We start from the raw sequence: 7,711 nt of genomic DNA, 5'->3' as shown, positions 1-7,711 counted from the left end.
CTAAATTGTAAGAATGATATGTTAAAAAATTATTTTAAAAGATTAAAAAGATTTAATTATACTATCAGTGATCAAATAATCAATTCATAAAACATATAAAGAATAAAATCATTAACACACATATATAATTAATATATTAAAACAAAAAATTGAAAGGCAAAATATATATATTTATATACTGAAATGACTTAATTATGATTATCTTTAATGAATTTATTTATCAACATAAACTACCTATAGAATTATTTTGACAACAAGTAAATAAGCAAAATCCATATAATTGTTTTATTCCTATGCATATTAAATTTTAATCTCATTCTATTTGTATCTTTATTTAATGAGAAAAATTATTAATTATATTTATAAAAAAAAGAGTCAAATAATTAAAAAAATCATTTAAATTAAATTTTATAAAAAAATTACTAATGATATTGTTATCAATCACTTTTAATATTTTTAGAATTAAATCATCTATATAATTATTGTTAGTCAATCATTTTTAACACTTTTTTAGTTTAATAATAAAAAGAGTTTATAATAAAAAAATACATTTAAATTAAAATTTATGAAAACATTTACTAAAGATATTTTAGCTAATCACTTTTAACACTTTTTAAATTAAAATTTTAAGTAGTTTAATTTCACATAAACTCCATTTTTAATTTCAGTTGATTTAAACTAAAATAAATTAATAAAAACTATATATTTAAAGATAAATTTAATTTAAAATTTTATAAAAATATTTAGATCAATCATTATTAATACTTTTGAAATTAATATTTTTATATATAAATAATATAATCAACCAAAATCTATCCGCAAAAGAAGTAACAATCATACCCAGTTCATGGAAGAAGAAAAGAAAGAAAAAAAATTAGTCATATCTTCCAATCACGTAGAAAATGTCCTGCATCCAAAGGTTATAAGACAAAAGCTTCCTATAAAATGTCACCTCACTTCCATGTTAGAGAATTTCAAAAGAATTTAATCACTTTGATTTTATTTTAAAATTATTTTAATTAAATTAGATATAAAAAATGATGATTTATAGGTGAATTCTGATTGACTGGATCTTGATCTACGTAACTTTGGTAAATCTTCAATTAAAATTTTTAACCAATTAAATATTTAATTTAATTGATTAAAAAATTTTCACCAAATTTGGACACGTGCATGCATCTTACGAATTTATTGTAGCATTCAGATTCTATTATAATTTGTACAATATGTATCCGAATATCAATGCTCTGCTACTGCTATCACTGTTTTGTCATGCGTCTTTGATTTGGATATTAACATCAGGCTTCTCCTGCAACAGCAATGCTTGTTCGAGTTTACAGAGCATATCACTTATTGATGGCCGGTCTATTTGCCTACTGGCCAGGCACCTTACTGCATTGTCCACAAATGTGGTAAGGCACTCGGACATGATCTTTCCTCTTAGGTATGGTTCAATCAGGATATCAATTTTTTCACTTCGATAGCAACGAACAGCCCATTTAGCCAATCTTACGTTCGTCTGATCATCCTCGTTTGGCTCACGATTAAGAGCTGGTCTTGCACATAAGACTTCAAATAAAACCACAACAAAAGAGTAAACATCTGATTTGCGAGTTAAAGTTCTGTTTCGGCCATATTCAGGATCCAAATATCCAAAGGTACCCTTTGGTCCAGAGCCGACTAGGTTCCTAAAGGATCTCGCAGTCTTGCCTACTTTTGACAGGCCAAAATCTGAGCCTTTGGCCATCCAATCTTGATCCAGGAGTATGTTTGTTGATTTGATGTCCCGGTGAATGATGGAATGCTCTGTGCCCGTGTGGAGGTTGTGTAATCCACGAGCAGCGCCAACGCAAATCTTGAGCCTCTGAGTCCATGACAGTGGTGGATTTTGAGTCCCGTAGAGATGATCACGAAGAGTGCCATGAGCCAAGAAATCATGTATCAGGATCAATTTATTGTCCTCTTGACAATATCCAAGCAAAGATACAATGTTCATGTGACGAAAAGTGGAGAGCAATTCGATTTCAGTTTTGAACTCTTGGACTCCTTGGTGGGACTCAGGATTTTTGGGCTTAACTGCCACTTTGGTGAACCCATCTTCCAGCTAACCCTCATAAACCTTACCGAACCCGCCACAACCAAGCACAAGAGCTTCACTGAAATTGTTAGTGGCAGCTCTTATCTCTTCCAAGGGAAATTGACGGTAATGATCTGAAGATTTAACATTTAGGCTGCTTGTTTTCCCAAGGTTTCTCTTCGTAACGTTTCGAAATCCAATGAGAAACCAGGTAGACTATTGAAGAGACTAGACAAATTCCAAAAACCATACTCAGAACCAATCCCAGGAAGATATTAGATGGAGTAGTCTTGCCCGGATTGTCTACTTGAACATGAGCTGCAAGATTGTTACTGGTATCAGTCAACTTCAAGATCTCAACTCCATTCAGTATTACATCAGCAAGTTGTGGCTATGAATCAGTGTTAGGCTGCAAGGCAAGCCAAAGATCATTTCTTTCTTCTTTCACTTCTGAAACTGTGATTATATAGTCCTTATGCATTGCAACCAAAGGACTTCCAGCCATAGCAACTATATCCAGGCTGCTTTCCACTGTCTTGTTGTTGGCATACACGTTGAACACTCTCTGCTTCACTTCTGTTACATATAGTTGAATCTCGCAGAAATGAAGCCTAACAATGTATTTGAAACCTGAGTCAACAGGAAATGTCCATGTCAGATTGTACCCCACATTGGCAGCCTCATCACTACCACCAATTGTCCTGGCTGTATTGTACAGGTCCCCCGGTGCTCCATATTCACTTAATGTCCAAGAGCTTGTATTGTAGTCTATATGAACATCATATGCTTCAATAGGAGTGCCATTTTTAGAACCCTGTCTGTATAGTTGGTCATCCAGCCCAATCCTGAACGGCTTATTCAGACTGTTACTATACCTACGTTGATTCTGTGAAGTATCTCAAGCTCAGGTTCGTCTTGAATGGACGTAGCATTGGAAGTTTCCTTCACTCCATAATCAGAGAGTTTGAGGGACATTGAGTAAATCTCTATCCCATTTACAAAAGCAAAAGCGTCTGAAGCATGTAGTGATGGAGTGAAGATGATATTCAAGGACTGTTTCTTTAAGTTAAGGAGGAAATCTTTAGTGAAATAAGGTGATTTCAAAATGCTTGCCATACAGAAGGGCTAAAATTGTTTAAAAAAGTGTAATTGCCAGAGGTGACAGAGAATTCGGCCAGTGTAAGAAGTAGGGTAGAATGAAGGCGAATAAACTTGAGGCCAGGGGACATGGGGAAACTATAGGTGAAAGAAGAACGAAAGAAGCGTGCAGTTGCATATGGATTCGCCGGAACCTTTCCGGTTATAATCGAGATCACAGGGCCGATCCATGTTTCTTCATAATAATCCGGGAAAAGATTTACATCCCCAATCCAAGTTTTACCATTAAACGATGAGTTTCCCGCATTTCCGCAGTCAAGAATTATTTGGTCCGAGGAAAAAAAACAATTCCAGAAATTGAACAAGAAGCTGAGGTGAAGCAGAGAAACAAGTGATATCCATGAGGCGTAGGGATTGGGAATTTTCTTCATAGAGGCAATATTGTAACAGCTGCTCAAGGAAGAGAAGAAGATAGGTAGGCAAGCGTAGCCGAAGCATCCAATAACTAGGTTGTTAAATTGGTAATCAAATGTAAAGGGGTCGTTGGTCCGATGTTTCCATTCCAAATTTGTCTGATCCAGAGCTAATGTCTTGGTCCTCCTGGAAACTTTGGCCTTTCATTTTCGAATTGACGAGAATCAAGTCGAGAATATAGTTCCATCCAAAAGCACGTGGGTGTTTCTTTGATCATTCCTCAAAAGTCCCAATTGCTTCATTGCACTGGGAAAGTAACTTGAATTTCAACAGTCATAACATAAAAGCATAGCCATTAAAGAAATGAAAACAAGGAAATTATAAGAATCTTTCTGTTGCAACTGAGAATACTAGCTTCACAGTTTCATTACTTAAATACTGACAATAAGTCTTTCTCTAGTCTTCCACTGAGGCTAATTGGGTAAACTTTTCTTCTCTAGAAAACCATTAAAATTCTTGGAAGGTCCGTAAATTAATTTGTGTTGACTGGGAGGATTGCTTCATGGGTTATTATTTTTTCTTTAAAAGCAAAGTTGCATCTGTTCCAGCTCCGATTTATTCATAAAATTAACGGTTTTGATTCAAATCCCCACATTTGTAATTTATTCTTTTAAGGATAAAGGATAGAACGGATGGCTATAGGGAGAAATATCTAGCAAGAATCGTATAATTGGAGTCAAACTTAAAAAAAATTTTCTATACTTAGGTCAAGTTAAGTAAAGAATTAAAAATTGTTAATTAAGTCTCTTTTTACCTTTGTAAGTGATGATTTGAAGAGTGAAAAACCAATATTATTTCTAAGGTTGTAAAATACATATATATAAATATATAAATGGGTTTAAAGCTCATAACATATATCCAAAAATAAAGCACAACCTTATAAGTCAACTAAACATAACATACATTTTAATAGCCCCTTAAATTGAAGATGGTTCGAAATAAAACATTTGAAGTTTAAAAACTAAATAATAAAAACATGAATTTGAAAGGGACTTTGTAAAAAGATCTGCCACTTGTGATTAAGAAGAAATATGTGGTAGCATGATGGTGCCTTTGTGTATCTCTTATTTGATAAAATAACAATCTATTTTAATATATTTCATCTATACATGAAAAATATCATTGTGAACAATTTGAATTGCACTTTTACTACTACAAAAGAGTATAATAGGAGTAGAGGTGTCAACACCTAAATCCATAAGTAACCAACAAAACCACATAAATTTTGTTGTAGTGTCTGATAAAGCTCTATACTCTACTTTAACACTTGAATGTGCCACAACTGTCTGCTTTTTGCTTTTTCAAAATATCCAAGAATTACCCTGAAAAACATTATAACCAGTTGTAAAACGTCGATCATTAACATTACCAACCCAATCAAAATAAAAAAAAGACAAAGTTCAAGTTTAGAAGTTGATGAGAACAACAAACCTTTATATATCATTCCTCACAAATATCTTAATATCCTAAGACCTATAGCAAAGTGAATTGTCCAAGGTGTTGTCATAAATTAGCTTACAACTTGAATTGCATGACTAATATCAGGTTTTGTAACTGTCAATTATATAAGACTACCAACCAACTGTCTATACAAAGTATCATCATTGAAAAGTTCTCCATTAATAACTTTCATTTTGACATTAGTTTCAAGAGGAGTGTCAATAATTTTATTATCAGATAAGCCTACTTTAAAAATAAAATCAAAAGCATATTTCACTTTAGACAAGACAAATCCATGAAAGGAACAATAAACTTTAATTCCTAAAAAATATCGTAATGGACCAAGATCCTTTATCTCAAAGGTTTTCCTGGGATGATTTTTTATATTATGAATAATAAGGTTATCATTTTCAGTTATCACCATATCATCAATATAGAGAAGCAAAATTACAATTCCTCTTTCAAATCGACAAATAAACAATACTGAATCATAAGGACTCTACACAAATTCAAAGTCAAGCATAACAATGTTGAATTTCTCAAACCAAGCATGCGGTGCTTGTTTAAGACCATATAAAGCTCGTCGAAGCTTGCCCACTTGATTAGTTTGGCAAGACAATCCAAAAAGAGGTTTTGTATAAACTTCTTCATGAAGATCTCAATTTAAGAAAACACTTTTTACATCCATTTGTGATAAATCCCATCCTTAAATAGAAGCAATAGCTATAAGAGTTCAAATAGAAGTCATTCGAGTTACAAAAGCAAAGGTTTCTTTATAGTCAATACCATACTCCTGTGTAAATCCTTTTGCAATCAACCTAACTTTATATCTCTTGATAGACCCATTTGATTTTGTCTTTACCTTATACACCCACTTACAATCCACTATAGATTTTTCAAAAGGTAAATCAACAAGATCCCAAGTATGAGTTTTCTCTAAGGCATCTAATTATTCTTTCATAGCTGCAAAAAGGATTAGATTTTGCTTCATGATAAAATTTAGGTTCATAAACAAAAAGAATAGTAGATAAGAAACAATGAAAATGATGATAACATTTTAGCTCACATGTTGAACATCTAAGTTATGGGACAGACGACTTTAACAAATTGGATAATGATGGTGTAAGATTGCTTATGGTTGAGTCAGTAATGGTACAAGCTTCATTTGGATGAATTTGCTAAGGAGTTAGAGAACTTTGAGATAGATAAAAAGATTGATTAGGGTCACTTAAATCAACAAAAGGATAAAAAAAAACAAAAACAAAAGACCCATGAGGATCATTAGTAGATTTCTGAAAATAAGGTAATGAACACATTAAAATATTTTTCCAAAAAGTAACATGTCGAGAAACATGAAGTTTTTATATAATAAGATCATAGCAACGATATCCTTTTTGTCCACTACCATACCTTAAAAACACACAAATGGTAGTTTTTTGAGATAATTTATCACATTGAACTTTAGGAAGTGAAACAAAAAATGTAGAACCAAAAATATGAAGCCCAAAATAATTAGGAGTATTGTTATACAAATGTTCAAAAGGAGAAATTCCACCAATGACAGAAGAAAGAATACAATTAATAACATAAACTAAAGTAAGTGTAGCTTTCCCCTAAAATTTCTTAAGAACTAATGAAGATAACAACAAGGCTTTAGTGGTTTCCATGATATGACGATGTTTTCTTTCATCAACAACATTCTGCTATGGTGTATCAGTATAAGATGATTCAAGACAAGTACCTTGAAAAGCAAGAAACTCTTTTAAATTACTTGAGTGATATTCTTGAGTAAACCAGCACGAAAATGTTTAATTGTTTTAGAAAACTATGTTTTGATCATGGTAGAAAAATCTTAATAAATTTTAAGCAAATCCAAACAATGTTGAAATAAATAAATCCAAGTATACCTCAAATAATCATCAATAAAAATAATATAATAATAAGAACCCCTTATAGTAGGTAAACGAGATGGGCCCTACACATCACAATGAACAAGATCAAAAGAAGATAAAGAAATTAATTCACTTTTATTGAAAGGTAAAGTTGACTATTTTGCTAGTTTACAATTGATACAATTATTAGACATTTCTGACTTAACATAACCTAACTTGCCACTAGATACCAAATATTGAACTTTAGAACAAAAAATATGTCCTAACTTATAGCGCCAAAGGAAAAAAGATCAAAGATTTTGAACAACATAAACTAATAAGGATTTTTACACGAAAGGATGATCAAATTGACTAAAAGGATGATGTGACACTTGAAGTTTTCTAAAACAAATAATCTTCCAATTTTATGGCTTGTCCCATCCACTTTCTCCGTTAAGCAATCATACACCACGCAACCACAAGAGTGAAAAATGACATTAAAACCTTGATCACATAATTGACCAATAGATAGCAAATTCATGGAAAGTGATGGAACCAAAAGAACATTATAAAAAAAAAAACATTTTGAGAACATGAGACATAGCCAATATGAGTAACAGACATATTTGAACCATTAATAGTATGAATAGAAAGTGAACAAGCAATAAGACTTGAAGAGTTAATGATAGAATTATCAAAAGTCATATGATTAAAAGCTCAAAAATCAATGATCCAATCATTAAAATTAGTA

At 31.9% G+C, this 7,711-nt stretch overlaps 1 pseudogene; it reads right to left on the bottom strand.

Annotated features, from left to right (window-relative positions):
* Positions 1-1,270: 1,270 nt before the first annotated feature.
* On the bottom strand, positions 1,271-3,606 carry LOC149518645 (receptor-like protein kinase FERONIA; annotated as a pseudogene).
* Between the last annotated feature and the right edge of the window lie 4,105 nt (positions 3,607-7,711).

Source organism: Durio zibethinus, chromosome 5, assembly GCF_047325235.1.
Source record: "Durio zibethinus cultivar Kanyao isolate XHJ-2024 chromosome 5, ASM4732523v1, whole genome shotgun sequence".
In the NCBI taxonomy this organism is placed as follows: domain Eukaryota; kingdom Viridiplantae; phylum Streptophyta; class Magnoliopsida; order Malvales; family Malvaceae; genus Durio; species Durio zibethinus.
Note: the sequence above shows the minus strand (reverse complement) of the source record. Positions and strands in the feature narration are given on the sequence as shown.